General features: G+C 42.7%; 1 protein-coding gene across 1 annotated transcript in view; it reads left to right on the forward strand.

Annotated features, from left to right (window-relative positions):
• The window catches only part of LOC126248816 (sodium-dependent transporter bedraggled), a 777,714-nt gene that overhangs the window by 186,658 nt on the left and 573,433 nt on the right, over window positions 1–17,623 (forward strand). The window lies entirely within an intron of this gene.

The following is a 17,623-nucleotide window of genomic DNA, read 5'->3' on the forward strand; positions in this document are numbered from 1 at the left end:
GGTCACCTGTCAGAGTCGTATCTAGACGTATCAGGGGTCCCATATCACTCCAACTGCACACGCCCCACACCATTACAGAGCCTCCACCAGCTTGAACAGTCCCCTGCTGACTTGCAGGGTCCATGGACCTGGAATACCGGCTATTCCTCGTTTCTTTCTGTTCGCATTAATAAATATCGGTAAAACGCGTATCACAAAACACTGATTCGGAACAGGTGTACCGAATGGGCATGCAAAATTCCGTTTTAAAACTTATTTTGTTCGTAAAGGGAAACAAACCGACTCTTTCGTCGACACTAGGCGTCGCATGAAAGACATGATGAACAGTATTTGTTTGTGCTTCCACCATCCGCACACAGCAAAAGCGAAATTGAAAATACCTACCGAAGGAAGGGAGCAAGATTGGATTTAAAGTCCTGTCGACATCGAGGTCACCACAGACGGAGCACAAGCTTGAATTGTGACAAGGGTGGGAAGCAAACCGGCCGTGTCCTTTCAAAGGAACCACTCCGGCATTTACCTGCAGTGATTTAGGGAAATCACGAAAAACCTAAATCTGAATGGACGGACGTGGGTTTGAACCGTCGTCCTCCCAAATGCGAGTCCAGTTTGCTATTCACTGAGCCACCACGCTCGGTTTTATCTGCCGAAACAACCGAGAAAATGGACTTAACGACTTTTAGGAGAAACATTCGGTTAAATGTGTGTGTGTGTGCCACCATAATTCTGGAATGACTTCAGCAATCTCAAACAGAACAGGTAAACATGTGAGCTACACTTTGGAAATAAATACTACGTGCATGAAACTCCTCTAGCGAAACACCTCTAGCATCCCTATGGATGGGGATGAAAGGATATCACATTTACAAATAAGCATACATCTTAAACGCCTGGAGAAATTTCAACCCAACTTTGCACAAATGTGACTTAATACGTGGGAAGTTACTGTGCAAGTGGTATAGTCTGTAGGATTGGTAGTGAGAAGTGGGAAGAGGCTGACAAATAGAAATAAGCGTAACTCTGAAAGCGACTACAGGAATAACAATAAAACTAACTTTACATGCCGCGTACTAACTGCAAAAAGAAACTACTATGGAGGAAAGGCACTCTTGTAATTAGGGGTGGCTGTGGGAACGTGTAACGCAGCAAGTTATTACGAGATGACATTCGTTGCAGTAAGGCAAGGAGCCGTCTAGCACGGTGGTTGCAGGATGGCTATTTTCTTCTTGGCTTTGCTCACAGCACAGCTGATGCCTGCCGTGAGAACTGCATAGCGTAACATTCAGTCGATACGAATATTCATACCCTCTACGAATCTAAATAATCAGTATTAGTTATTATCCGATTTCGTTCAAATTTGGTGCACAGCCTTTTGTTATTAACGGAACGATGCTGTCAAAATTTCAGATTTTTATTTATTATAGTTTTGGAGATAAAGTTAATTACTTAAAACTCCTAAAACCTACACTTCTTTTTTAAAACTAAGTTAGGAACAATAACAGATTGACTTTCATTATCATCTGAAGCCATTCCAAAGTTATCAGTGCATAAAAATCAGTTAATTAGAATTTTCTTTTTAAAACTTTAGTCACTGTGCATATCGTAATACAAAAATTGGTCAAAATCATTATCTGATTATATTTTGCCGTGTGAGTGCGTGAGAATGATTGAGAGAGTGTATTTGAGACATACGTTAAAATTTAATATTTCATTTTTCGTAAAACCTTGTACAAACGAACCGTGGGAAAGTTATGATGCAACCACGATTCGGGTGACGTATGTCGGTGAGTGCTTGCTTTTGTATAAAATTAGCCAGAATGAAAGTTAGAGACGGAATAAGTTTATTTATCAATTTGAAGACTATTTCGCACTTTGTTTAGTGTGATTAAACAAACTACAAGAATTTGAAGTTCTTCTGACATTAATTACTATCAAATTAGTGACTGGATAAGGTAAGATTTGCCGCGAGAATGATCTGGAATGAACGTTCTGATTGGTCGTTTAGATCAACAGCCAATCAGAATTAAGCTGTTCCCGCTCGAAAAGAGGAGGCATAATAGGAGAGTACCTCGAGAAGAGTCGCTTGCTAGCCGGTCTACGGATAACACGATGTCAGATTCCTCCTTAAAAATTGTAAGATGAGGAAATAGTGAGCTAATTTCGGTTCGAACATATCGTGACTGAAGCGATTGGAATTACGAACATTTTAATGAAAGTTTGGTGTTTCTAAATCAAATAGTTTTGAGAGATATGAGCGTGTGAACTTTCTGGTCGTAGTAACAACTCCGCGTGTCGTGTTTCGTGGTCTGTACGGAATATTTTGGCGAGCACCTCTTCCGAAGAAGACCACTGAAACAACCGAATGTTTAACTCGCGAATAGTTGTGGGTCCGTGACTGGTAGAACGTGAAAATTAGTCGGGTCGGACTTACTAAAATTCTGGTTGCTTTTCGAGTGAATGTTTGCTATAGAGACAGTGAACTTTGAATGATAACGTTTTACCAAATTAAATGCGGACTTGATAGCCATTTCATGTGTTTCAATATGATTAAAAGCAGAGTTAATCTAATTTTAAACGCTTTTCTGGAAGTAGACTGAAGATCCCGAACGCCCGATTTTTTAATCATGTAATTCCAGGATCTGACTTTCAACTAGAGTTACGCGGCCTCTGTGTGGTAGGTATTAGGTGGTGGTTTCATCAAGGCTGCTTTACACTGCCTAGCACGTATCTGCTAACACAGAGTCAAGGGACATCGGCAAGAATCCTATCGAGGTAGGTGGACTGAACGATAGCGTTAACCAAAACGCAGACGACCGACCCCGCCCCGCCGCAAATGGTTGACATTAAAAAAAAAAGGCAAAAACGATCGATATTGCCATCGAATCCGTAGTCTTTGGGGCCCGTATTGGTAACAGTCCCCATGACTCTGTAGAACTTCATCAAATTTTTAGGGACAAATAGAACTCCTGGAACGATGTACAAAGTAATATATGAGCGAAAAATAATGTTTCATGCATTTACGTTCTGAGAATTTACTAATCGTATTATACAGAAACATAGAAATACCAGCTTCAGTAAAGGCGGTTACTGGCGTCGGTATACGGATGGTGAATTATTAAGTAACCGAGCAATGCCAGTAATCATATAGCAATGGCAGTATAGGAAAGATCCGATTCAATACCGCTGTCACGGTGTCAAAATCATGCCAGCCTCTACATTCACTTTGCCATCAAAATAAAGATGTGGGCGTAAAAGAGGGAAACGGACCCGATCGTCACATCAAGTCAGACTAATTTCGCTGCCGCCGCAATAAACGCAGGTAAATACTGATTACGCTGCATCCGATAAATCTGTACTCGCCCATTTAAGTCCCAAGTCGTGTGACCCATGACTCACCACTCCATAAAGCTTTCTTCCGTCAACTGCCTGACAAACTGATGATGGCTTTATTCGCTACACGCTCAGTGATTTCTTGACAGCATTATGACCGCAGAAACGTCACTCGACACTAACCTTCAGCGGAAATCGTCTGCAATAGTTCTTTTGTTGTTTGGGTATAGTGTGCTCTACATCTAGGTTCGCAACGTAACGTTAGGAATTTCGTGTAACGTAAGCGACCCTCCCCGTTTTCATGTCGCAATTAAACTGTTATCAGTACTATTCGTACTGTATTTTTCATCTGCAGAGCATTAGCGCGAAAGCTAAAACTAAGCTGACTTATAATTTGGGCAAGACTGTCACAAATGTAAGAATTTGACGCAACTGGGAGAAACTTTTTCATTTGAAGCAGCCGGATTTCGTCTACCAAATGAGGCTCAAAGGTTCACGGTTATGCTCATTAATTTAGATTCCTCCTAAGAAATTATTACTGAGTTCTAAGTTAAATATCTTACACGTCTACAAAATCGTTTGTACAGCGCAGAAAAATCTTTAATATAGCGCACAGTTTAGTGAGGAAGGCATCTTCTGACGTAAGACAAATACTGAGCTACAAAAAAAGATCATAATGGCGGCGGTTACTACACAGCTCACGGCAACAGTGATCTGGAAGTTTCCAGACTCGCAAATGAATGGTTCAAATGGATCTGAGCACTATGGGACTTAACTTCGGAGGTCATCAGTCCCATAGAACTTAGAACTACTTAAACCGAACTAACCTAAGGACATCACACTCATCCATGTTCGAGGCAGGATTCGAACCTGCGAGCGTAGCGGTCTCGCGGTTCCAGACTGTAGCGCCTAGAACCGCTCGGCCACCCCGGCCGGCCGCAAATGAATATATTTATCCGCGCTTCCATACCACAATCGTGTTCTGCATGAAAATATGATATTCTACATGGTAGAAACATGTATCAAATACGACTTTAAAATGCAATAAGTCGTGACTGGTGCAGATTGAAGTATTCGATTGCTACTAGCGAATAAATTACTACGTGAACCGCGTGCAATGCTGCTTTCAGCTATCAGCTACTTTTAGAGTTTAAATTAATACTGGCAGTTAAGTAACATACAACTATGCATTATGAAGTGACAATGTAAAGTGAGAGTGGAATGCAATTAAATGTAACATATTGGTTTGATGTAATTACTTATACCTGTTTAAATATTTTATGAAGTCTCGAGCAGCCTAGTCGTGTAACCGTAAAGATCTAAATAAACAGGTTAAGCACATCGCGCTAGCTTGCGAGAGAGGAATATGAGGCAAAACCGGGTCGACCGTACTGTTCCTCCGGACAGCCTCACTGTGCTTCCCACGCTCGTTTAGGCAAATGCTGGGCTGGTCCCCACTTTGATACACGAGCAACTAAAATACGATCTCACACACAACAAAGTTTACACAGTTGAAAGACAGGCGCTTACTACGTCCCTCCCTTAGTTAACTGACGACTCCAGCCTCCGAGTTCAGAAAAATAAAATCGCCCAAACTTGAGTACAGTGGAGCACGTACTAGACGGGGAAACCGCTAAAGAAAATAAGACGTGTAGTAGCACGCTAGGTGGCATAATTTTGTAGTATGTGCACGAGCGCCCCACTATGTCACTGTACTAGACTACTCGAAATGATTTGCACATCGGAAATTGCGAAGTTCTTCCCTGATGTTTGCATCTCACTAAGGACTGATCTAACTGCTGTGCGTACTTCGGAAAAAATACTCCGTCGACCCGTACCTTCCTAAAAGTCGCTCGGTGGCGTGACGCACAGCGCAGGAGAGTTTCGGCCACACATCGCGCGAGGCAGCAGTTGTTTAGAAGCCGCTAATGAGCGCTGCTGCGAAGTGACAGTGGAAGGCGAATTAGCAGCCTCGTCACAGTCCGCCATGAGCGCCCTGGGGAGCAGCGTATGGGGCCTCGTGTCGCGCTTCTTCGGTAAGCCACCCGCACTTTACTCTAATAATAGTTATACAAATATATTGCCGCCTTTTATTGCTCACCTCGCTGTCCTGCTGCTGTACTTCTTCAGTGCTGAATATCCTTACGCAGGAGTAAGCAAACTCCAACCCGCAATAATTGTCTCAGCATTATGCTCATTGGGCTTTCTTAAATACGATTTTTTTCCATTTTTCCTCGGGTATGGGCAGAATATACAAATTGTACTCTCAAACGGTGGCAGACGGGATTAGGTGTTTCTAGTGGGCTCGCTCGTGATGGCAGCAGTTAGCAGACGCGTCTACACACTCGCAACCGAGAGACCACAGAAATCTTATTTGGAATTGAATTTGAAATTGTTTAAATTTGTTGACACTTTGATGAAAATAATCGACGCACACGTGATCGAAAGCTACCATTTGCAGCGAACGGAAACAAATAAATATCGGCACGAAGTTGTGCATCTTGTATAGAAACGTCTTTTCCGTCGCCCACAGCGCCGTAACGCTTCTTAGAATGAGCAAGTTAATACGTAGAATGAAGTAGTTTAACATACCGAAAAAAAAAAAACTGTAGTGCAAGAGGTAATAGACAAAGAACCCATCATTTTGTAGTATGGCTAATACTCTTTATTTCATCGAAGGAGATTCTGGAGCAGATATTTTTCTAAAGTAAAAGGTGTACCTTTTATCTGCGTTGAATATCTCCTAAAAACGTTAGTGAATTGTCAAGCATGTGCCAATATGTGTAAAATACGTGTAATGGAACTGTGCGGAAACAGAATGTGTCCTAAATATGAAGACGAATCGTATCGAGACAATAAAGTTTTACCATCATTTCCATTAAATACCGGATAACGAAACTTACATGAAGCTTCTTAATCGGTGGAACGGTACCCAACTGTTACTGCTAGTGTAGTTGCTCTTCCAAACAGCATCCCTAACGAGCAAACCAGTTGCGTCTTTACCTGTGGTTACTCGTACTTTAGGTACTTGGGCTATGCACGACTCTGTTTAAAAGTATAGCTCGATGTAGTCGTAGGGTGAGCAGCGCACGTCTGCTTTCGTGCTCCGCGGCTAATTCGCTGCAAATAATAAGTAAACTGTAGCTGTGATCATACAAACAGTCTATGCATTGGCTAGACTTGGGAGTTAATAAAATATACAGAAATACAAAATAAAAGTTAAGTAATTGCTTTAATAACAAAGGTTCTATTCTAACATCTGTAATTGAGGTAGACGACAGTGAATTATGATTAATAATGTTTATTCAGGAAAGGACATCTCAGATAAACAGGAAGTGGTCCTACTGTTTTCAGTTAAAATACAGACAGAAAATATCTGTATCAAATGCAGTAAAAGGCGTTGAGAGCGTTGTTACGCGAGTGATACAAAAATACCCAAACGAAATAGTCATCAAAGATACACAAAAGCTAAGACCATTTTGTGATTGCAACACATGAAATGTTCACCAGCTCAAAATAGTTCAGAGTTCAACTTGATGATTCACAAATTAACATACACAATACAAAGAATAGTAACGCACAGCCAGTCTGTCCTCAGTTCCGTAATACAAGCGGAAAAAGTTGCAATCCTACACTGGAGAACATTCAGACCTCTCGAGAAATAAAGCCCCGTTTTGAAGTTAAAGTATGGTAACGGCCATTCACCGCGCAGAATCTGTCACCCACTCAATCATATTGCACCCGTTACCACAGGGAGTTCTGTCTTCTTATAGAACGAACATATAGGTCCCAGAATCGCTCCCTTAAGCTCTTCATTCCAAAAGTTCCAGTCTCCACTCCCTCAGCGTTCTACTGCAGTCTGCTTTTCCATTGTCTGGAGCCTGTCCCCACCAAAAATACATTGTTCTTAAGGTCTAAAGACATGATTTCACTCAATTTGACCACTTCTCAGACTAATGTAATATATTTCAACAATATTTAAACAAAAATGTTATAAATGTACATTCACACTCTGATCATCCACAATAATTACAAATATGGGTTTGTTAATAAATAATTAAGCTAGTATTCTCGCGCATGTGGGCTCACGTTAAATGATAACGAATTGTCGTTAAATACTGTTTAAAAATTATTCATGCCTTCTTGACAGAAGCGTCTTTTGGTTCATTTTTTAACTGTGGTGTCCGCTAACACATACGATTAAGCACTCTTAAATTAGCACAGATTTTTAATAGCACTTGCAATCAACATTTAAATAAAATTACTAGTAAACTGTTCATTAAATAACTACACAAGTATGTCAAGATATGAGGAATTCATGCTGCGTTAATATGCTGTGTAATTGTGGAGAATACATTGCTTTGACCAACATTTGTGTAATATAAAGGATATAAAAGTCGTCGTAATCGTCCTAAGTCAATAAATAAAGTAGATGCGAATGAGTGGCTCTGTGGGATGATAGCTATCGTGCAGTTTTATCATGTGAGATATCGTTTGTTGAAATCGCATGAAGATGTTAATTCAGAGGTTTATTGGGTAAATGTTTATTCACTGTGAAATATTAACTTCCACACTTTTAAAGATGGTGAAAATATTGTTGTCATTGGATCGCAGATCAGATTTTACTGAGATCCTTTTTGGTGCATCTTCTGCACAAAGGTCATGCAAGCAAGAGACGTCCAAATTCCCAGCTTTGGGATTTACCTATTTCTGGCGACGCTGCTCGTCTTTGTACTGGCCTCGTCCGTACTTGTCACCTCGCCGGAAATGACGCGGGGTGCCCTCCTCCGTGGGCACGCTAGCGTTCAGTCGTACAATAATTTCACCTTACCTCATACCACCTCCAGGCGGCCAAATCGCTCCGCTACATACACTTAACGTTACACTGGCACGTTTCGCTAATTCTGGAATCCGTTTTATTACTGTATTTTCCTTGCCACGAGCTATGAAATTCTGTTGTACGAGGTTCGTTCAATGAGTAATGCAACACATTTTTTTCTGAAAGCGGGTTGGTTTTATTCAGGTTTCCAACACGCCATATTATTCCCCATTCGTTTTGCTACAAAACCTTTTTTTCAACACAGTTTCCGTCCAACGCTGCGGCCTTACGCCACCTTACTGAAGGGCCTGTATGCTCGCATAATACCACTCTACTGGTCGACGTCTTGCTGCCTCAGTAACCTCACCAAAATCCACGTAGTGCTTTCGCGGAGTGCGTCCTTCATTGGGCCAGACAGATAGAAGTCGGAAGGTGCGAGATGCGTGCTATAGCGGGGACGAGGAAGAACAGTCCAGTGAAGTTTTGTGAAATCCTCTGGGGTGCGCAGACTTGTATGAGGCCTTGTATTGTCATGGAGAAAAAGTTCGTTTGTATTTTCGTGGCGACGAACACGTTAAGCTCGTTTCTTCAATTTCCTGAGGGTAGCACAATACGCTTCAAGTTAATCCACATTTAATCTACATAGATATTCTGCAAATCACATTTAAGTGCCTGACAGAGGGTTCATCGACCCACCATCACAATTCTCTATTATTCCAATCTCATATAGCGCGCGGAAAGAATGAACAGAAGATCCAAAGAAGAGCGGCGCGTTTCGTCACAGGGTTATTTGGTAACCGTGATAGCGTTACGGAGATATTTAATAAACTCAAGTGGCAGACTCTGCAAGAGAGGCGCTCTGCATCGCGGTGTAGCTTGCTCGCCAGGTTTCGAGAGGGTGCGTTTCTGGATGAGGTATCGAGTATATTGCTTCCCCCTACTTATACCTCCCGAGGAGATCACGAATGTAAAATTAGAGAGATTAGAGCGCGCACGGAGGCTTTCAGACAGTCGTTCTTCCCGCGAACCATACGCGACTGGAACAGGAAAGGGAAGTAATGACAGCGGCACGTAAAGTGCCCTCCGCCACACACCGTTGGGTGGCTTGCGGAGTATGAATGTAGATGTAGATCTTTCCGTACTAGCTCTGGTTTCCCTTATTTTATCTTGGTGATCGTTCCACCCTATGTAGGTCGGTGATTGGAATTTCGTGAGAAGATTCCGTCGCAACGAAAAACGCCTTTCTTTTAATGATGTCCAGTCCAAACCTGTATCATTTATGTGACACTCTCTCCCATATTTCGCGATAATACAAAACGTGCTGCCCTTCTTTGAACTTTTTCGATGTACTCCGTCAGTCCTATCTGGTAAGGATCCCACACCGTGCAGCAGTATTCTAAAAGAGGACGGACAAGCGTAGTGTAGGCAGTCTCCTTAGTAGGTCTGTTACATTTTCTAAGTGTCCTGCCAATAAAAGGGAGTCTTTGGTTAGCCTTCCCCACAATATTTTCTGTGTGTTCCTTTCAATTTAAGTTGTTCGTAATTGTAATACCTAGGTATTTAGTTGAATTTACGGCTTTTAGATTTGACTGATGTATCGTGTAACCGAAGTTTAACGAGTTCGTTTTAGCACTCATGTGGATGACTTCACACTTTTCGTTATTTAGGGTCAACTGCCAATTTTCTCACCATTTAGACATCTTTTCTAAATCGTTTTGCAGTTTGTTTTGGTCTTCTGGTGACTTTATTAGTCGATAAACGACAGCGTCATCTGCAAACAACCGAAGACGGCTGCTCAGATTGTCTCCAAAATCGTTTATATAGATAAGGAACAGCAAAGGACCTGTAACACTACCTTGGGGAAGGCCAGAAATCACTTCTGTTTCACTCGATAACTTTTCGCCAATTACTACGAACTGTCACCTCTCTGACAGGAAATCGGCCGAGGGCGGTAGCCGCGCGGTCTACGCGTCTTGTCACGGTCCGCGAGGAGAGGGTGGTCCACGTGTGAACGAACTCTTCGAATTGGAAACTCGATTACACCGAACTGCTCCTCACGCACCGACATAGTTATGTACACACTGCCGTGTTACACGCACAATTTTGAAACTTGTAGCGACGGAGGGCTGGACGCAAAGACACAAAGAATGAAGATGTAGAATTTTAAGAGTAAATCTTGAGACTTTTCTCATAAAACCTGGGAGGCATTACTTTTCAGCATGACGTATTGTGTACTGATGAGTGCGTGAGAGACGGAAAGCGCCCTGCTATCTTTTCGTTAGTTTAGACACTACACAGTTTAATACAGACTAAACATTAGCCCTGATGATGAATGCGTAGGTGTTCTACCGCTTATCATAAACCTTATCTTAAGAGCGGTTACGTTTTACATGTATTAATATCCAATTCCCCCCCCCCTCCCCCCATGAACCGTGGACCTTGCCGTTGGAGGGGAGGCTTTCATGCCTCAGCGATACCGATAGCCGTACTGTAGGTGAAACCACAACGGAGGGGTATCTGTTGAGAGGCCAGACAAACGTGTGGTTCCTGAAGAGGGGCAGCAGCCTTTTCAGTAGTTGCAGGGGCAACAGTCTGGATGATTGACTGATCTGGCCTTGTAACACTACCCAAAACGGCTTTGCTGTGCTGGTGCTGCGAACGGCTGAAAGCAAGGGGAAACTACAGCCGTAATTTTTCGCGAGGGCATGCAGCTTTACTGTATGGTTAAATGATGATGGCGACCTCTTGGGCAAAATACTCCGGAGGTAAAATAGTCCCCCATTCGGATCTCCGGACGGGGACTACTCAGGAGGACGTTGTTATCAGGAGTAAGAAGAGAAATTTGTGGCACAACTTGACTAGAAGAAGGGATCGGTTGGTAGGGCATATTCTGAGGCATCAAGGGATCGCTAATTTAGTATTGGAGGGCAGCGTGGAAGGTAAAAATCGCAGAGGGAGGCCAAGAGATGAATACCCTAAACAGATTCAGAAAGATGAAGGCTGCAGTAGGTACTGGGAGATGAAGAACCTTGCACAGGATAGAGTAGCATGGAGAGCTGCATCAAACCAGTCTCTGGACTGAAGACCACAACAACAATATCCAAATTTCTCATATAACTTCATGATAGTATAATACTACGAAAACTAAGCATCGAAAGTGGCAAAAAATTCTAAAACAAAAACACGCTTCCTTTAACATAGAAAACTTTTCAGTTGCTTTCCTAAGGCCGGAGCCACGTGAGTTGGTTTGTTACCTGATTGGGTGCAAATAACATTCCAGACAGGAAAACGTGCTGACCATAGCTGATGCTAGCAACAAATGTGGCACGCTTTGTGCAACCGCCAAACCACAGGATACGAGGGAAGGGTACCTGCAGTAAAAAGAAAATTCCCAGACAGACTGACTGCGCTAAACGTGATCGCAAGTGACTGAAAGACAGAGCATCCTCCCTCGAGTACTAATTGTTTCTGAACGTGTATTCACAGCCATAGTGCTACGTGGTGCATCCTTCGATCTAATGCCGTATAAAATATTACGTTCTCATAATAGTCAGAAAGTTAATTGCTGCTACGGTCGCAGGTTCGAATCCTGCCTCGGGCATGAATGTGTGTTATGTCCTTCGGTTAGTTAGGTTTAAGTAGTTCTAAGTCTAGGGGACTGATGACCTCAGAAGTTAAGTCGCATAATGCTCAGAACCATTTGAACCATTTGATGAGAGTCATTTGAACCATTTTGTGTGCGTGGCAAAGGCACGTGCAATGCACCAAAACTCGGAAACACTGCGAACATAAATGAATCCTGCAGATTGCACTGTTGTATTTGCCTAAGAACGGCGGCTGTGCAATTGTCTCAAAAGTTGGAAGCGCCACGGCTGGTCAGAACAGTGTCCTGTGAAGTTTCGAGTGCGTTATCTCGTAGCTCGCCGCATTCGAAGGTGGGGAAATTGTCGCTGCTCGTACGGTGGGTGCTTCCGTAACCGCGACAGCGGAAGTGTTTCGTGAGGAACCATATCGAATATTTACACGGCAACAGGGAAAGCGGAAAAACATCATCCACTAAGTCACAATGCTGACTAAATTGTGAGTCGAGTGACGGTGACGGACGATCATCTAAGAGGATTGTGCCGTAAAATAGGATGATGACAACTGCAAAAATCATTGCAGAACTGAATATCGCACTCGCGAATCGTGTCAGCAGTAACATAACACGAAGGGAACTCCAGAAGTAGGGAATTACAGGTCGAGCTGGAATTCGAAAACCACTCGTCAGTATTGGAAATGGCCGTGAAAGGAAAACGTGGTGCCGAAGCCGTAAAACCTGGACTGTGGAGCTTCACGCTGTTTCTAATTTCCGGCCGAGCTTAGGTCCCGAGATTGAAATATGGCGGTGACTATCTTGGCAGCCACGTCGTGGGCCCCGTGCTCATTCTGCGAGGTCGCATTACTGCCGAGGGCTATGTGACCATTCGGCTGGTCAGTTCTCGTGGGAACGTTTGTTTCCCAATGGTGATGCCGTGTTCCGAGACGATAGGGCCCCTGTTCACACAGCTAACATCGTCCAGTACTGGTTTTCTGAGCACGAGAACCAATTGTCGCACACACTCTGGCCATGATATCAACTATGAAGAAAAAGATACGTGGACCCTACCCACCTATCACCGTTACACAAACTTGCCACTATTTCCTTACACCGTATGAGGCATCGTAATGTGTTATGTTTTCGGTGTTTCCATACTTTTGTGCAGCCCCTGTACTTCTCAAATGCAAACGGTTTTTTAATGATCTATTTCTGTGCATTGAAATTTCTTGGACGTTATGCTAGGGCACTGTATTAAGCACTGTTTTAAAAAGGTTATTCCTATGTTAAAATGTTTTGTATATTTTATTGTTACTATTATTGATATCTTAGGCATCGATCGCTCGTAAAAAGTGGGGGTGATGGATATTCGTATCGCCTGTCCGTGATTTTTTATTTTATTTATTTATTTATTTATTTATTAATTTTTTTTTTTGAAAAATCAGTCTAGCATCCGCTTCGAATAATTGATGGAAAATTTGGTTTGTGCGTGTGCCTATGTGTGGGGGACGGGGGGTGGGCAGTGCGTGGACTTTGAAATGAGTTTAGCACGTCAACAACTGCATCTGTGTTGAGCCCCAAATGTGAACTTAAAGACACCGAATCACATTCGGGACAGCGGTGGTCACCGGCTCACATTCGAGAGAGCGGTGGTTCAAATGCCCACCTGGCTACCCTCACTTAGGTATTCTATAGCTTTCCCTCTACTACTTACTACGAATGCCAAATGGTTCCTTTGAAAGGACACGAGCGATTTCCTTCCCCAAACATTCTCTAAAGACATCTCATTCGATTGAAGGGTAAACCCTAATCGTCCTTTCTTGGAAATGTGATTACTGACTATTTGAACACACGCTACCTTGACGCATTTCATCAGGTGCGCCGCAGTAAGGCATCTGCCTCTTTAGCTGTGTGTTCGCAGGAGTGTGCTCCGAGTTTCGTACGACTCGTAATAACGATGTAAGTGGCTTTGCTGTCCAAAGTTATGGGCGCTAATTCGTACCGCGATTGCATTCGCAATCAACTTAATGCTGTTTTATCTCCAGGAATTTGAAAAGACGTGATTAATTCTCGCACACACCGCCGACTATCCCAGCATCGAGAAATCGTCCCGATGCTGGGTGTCGCAGAGTCCTGTAAAGCGTACATTAAACCAAATGGAATTGTACATAGAGTTTACGTCTTATAATGCCTTTCGTAAAATTCCTTTCAGCGTCGGTTTCGATTTAGTACTTCTGATTCTTGCCTGAAACCCGTACAGCTACCATCTCATCTATTGCTGAAGTACGAATCTTCTTTGTATTTACTTTGTATTCACTACAAAAGCTCATTAACCCACCGTTATTTTCATTTACCAACAACATCCTTGGTTTCCGATGTGAAATTGTTACACTATTGATTTTTGGATTATGTCTGTCTACGTGCAAATTTGTAATGTAATTTTCGTTCCTCGGATGCGTGTCGCGTTACTTTATTGAGGTGTCTTCAGTGGCCTGAAATACGTACATTATAACTTAATGCAACTACATATTGTCCTACTGTGCTAACGGGCTACAAACAGTTCTTGTCACGGCAGTTTCTTACTCAATAAATATGTATTATTACTTACGTAATGTGTCGGTGTCCTTCACGTGCGAGCTTGACGTTCTTGTTCTGGAGATATACTGCTTCCTACACCACTAAGCAATCTTGTTAACATTGTACACAAATTGCACACGTATATAACCATAATGTTATGTTTGTTTTGTGTAGCCGACTGTAAAAGATATTTATGTGATGTGCACGGTCGTGAACACGCGTGCAGAAAAAAACGGATTGCAGAGCTTCTTCGAAAAGACAGAATTGGTGACCCTGACACTAAATTTAGCTGCATGAAAAGGACTCCAAAATTTAAATACCTTAATGAAATTATTTCCGACAACATCACAGAAAAAGAGACAACTAAAACTCTCATTGTTAAATTGGGTACAGCATACAGGACTATCACCGAACTCTGTAATAATAGAAATATTAGCAGAAATGCCACAAATCCGTCACCATGTTACATTTATTAGGTCACGGTACTTTATGCTCCAGAGACACTCACACTGGAGGAGAAAGGCATGCTCAACGCATTAGAGGTCAGAGAACGCCAATATCAGAAAGATATTAGGACGTAGGAAGGACCATAACGGCAAGTGGAAGACGAGAAGTGCACGTGGCGCTACACAATGGCACTCTACAAGACAGGGCCACATACACGAGTAATACAGGGAAATGGACGATAGATAGAAGAAACACGCAAGTGACAGAAAAGAAGTAATTTTTCTAATAACAGTAATATATGCGTGGGGGTTATTGTTAAACTTTCGCTAGTTGAGCCAGTGTAGACGGTAAATTATTTACCGTATGGCTACACAAATTTATAGAATGATGTTCAGACAGTGCGTTGTTTGTAGTGTTAGTGTCGTGACTTGCCGTTGGTACTGGTATGGCGAAGTAGGGTTGCATCAGTGTACATTACACTTGCAGACACCCAATATGGGTCTGGACTAGGTGGGCAGGGCATTTACTCGTAGAGCTGTTTTATCAAAACAACAGCAATAGTGCTGCTGCCGCATTAGAGGAATACGAAGACGTCCTCTTTCCGTATCGGGGTTGAAGAATATGATTCGAAAGCTCGAATTAACTGGCGACTTGGGAACTGCTCGTGGGAGAGGCTAGCGGTCAGTTGTGCCACAAATTGTTGAAGAAGTCAGTCGCCATGCCTGAGAATGCTGGACGCAATGTGCGGTCTTGGAGCAGTGTACGGTCTGTATGACGACAGATTCACATTACACGGTGCTGCAAGCAATTGTGAAATAGTGTTCCAGATTGTCGGGGATGCCGATGGTCGTCACATTGAGCACCTTTTGTAACCTAGAACGTAAATGTTGTACGCAATTAACAAATATTACCCTTCAATTATGTTCTATCGTAAAGATTAGAAAACTTCCGTCATTTGCAGCTGAAATTAATTCTCGAGTACCAGACATGTTTCGCCTATTGACGTTAGGCACCTTCACTGGTATTCATTTTTGTGACCTGTTCATCCAGCCATTTGTTGTCCTATACGGTAAATACTTCACTGCACATAACCTATAATGAAGAAAACTGCACGTGTGCAGATATACGGAAAATTTCATTCGGCGTCTCTCGTTTAGACGACATCGGCTGTTCTGCAGCACGGAGAGTTGGTGATACGCTGCTGATGACACACCTCTGTACACAAACTTGCCTTCTGCGAACACCCTTACTGGGCTGAATCCTTAATCCGACTGCTCAATTATAAGCAGCAGCGGCCCAGTCGCACAACCTTACGAGCGCCATTTGTTACCTCAGCTTCTGACGAAGCCTCGCCATTAAAAATGGCGTACTGTATTCTTTTCGCAATGAAGTATTCAGTCCAATCCCGTACCTAATTTGTAATCCCTGGCATTTCAACTAGCATAATATTTGGCCCCCGTAACCTGTTCTTTAATCTCTGCTATCGAAACGGAAAAGTAACACTTCGAGGATCGACAAGCTAAAGGTACGAACGTAATTGCATTTTTCTGTACATATTTTTGCCTGCTCTAAGGATATGTTTTGAAGTTCGTCGTCAGCTATTTTGGTATACTCAGATGGGTGATCTCATCGCGCAAAATTAAGGACCGTGTAGGTCACTGGAAATGGTTTCTCTTCCTCTAGCAGGTGCGGGAGGAATTTGAAAAGGACTGGAGCAGAAGGTGGCTGTTTCAGATCGCGCAGTGACGGCCCCGTCATAATGACGCAGACCTCGCGTTAATTGCCGGTTGCGCTGCCTCGCCGTGCAGGATATACGCTGTCGTTTATCGTGCTTTTGTACCGCGTCTTGTGGACATCTGATCCTCACTAGACCACAGTCGCATTTTGTCACATCATCATTTCTCGTTTCATCTCAAGTCTTTTATAGCCAGCGCTATTGTATTGACAGCTAAGGACACAATGCAATGAAAAGGCGATTAACAACGTAGTATGTATTTGACTATTAAAGTCTGAACTTCGACAATGTTCACTTTACTGTCAATAAAACGTAGCGAATACCGAAATTTTGAGGTATGTACACAGCGTGTCCCTCGTAAGAGTCGCCAGGCGCATTTTCTCTGGTATTGCGGCAGATATTTGCAATTTCGTTTTTGCAGTATGTATTTGGAATCAACCCAAACAAATACAGCTTATCACATTTTTCGTGCGACGCCCAGTGTCGACGGAAAGCGTCGGTTTGTTTCCCGTACAAACAAAATGATACATTAAAGCGGAATTTTATGTGCCCATTCCATAGAGTGGTCCCAACACAGTCCACTGGGATATTGGTTTCATCGGTACGTGTTAACAGGGACATTATAATGCGAAGAACAACCAGTAAATCAGCAGTGAACGTGTAGTAAGAAAGAAAATATCTCATAAGGAGATTTACAGTCTGCCACCTAAAATTCTTCCATCTTACCGCAGAAATGATTATTCTCAAAAAACACAGGCCTATGCTGGCTGCTATCGCAATGCTCGTTCACTGTTGGACCACTGGTTTCTTTTCATGTTCCGATGACTGTACTCATATCCGTTAAAGCCTGTATACAAGCAAGCTGGGTAATGGACAATATTTTTATTTATTTATTGTCAGACTAGTTTAGTTCAAATGGCTCTGAGCACTATGCGACTTAACTTCTGAGGTCATCAGTCGCCTAGAACTTAGACCTAATTAAACCTAACTAACCTAAGGACATCACACACATCCATGCCCGAGGCAGGATTGGTTCAAATGGCTCTGAGCACTATGGGACTTAACATCTACGGTCATGAGTCCCCTAGAACTTAGAACTACTTAAACCTAACTATCCTAATGACATCACACAACATCC

The sequence above is a fragment of the Schistocerca nitens genome, chromosome 3 (genome assembly GCF_023898315.1).
Source record: "Schistocerca nitens isolate TAMUIC-IGC-003100 chromosome 3, iqSchNite1.1, whole genome shotgun sequence".
NCBI classification, from domain to species: Eukaryota; Metazoa; Arthropoda; class Insecta; order Orthoptera; family Acrididae; genus Schistocerca; species Schistocerca nitens.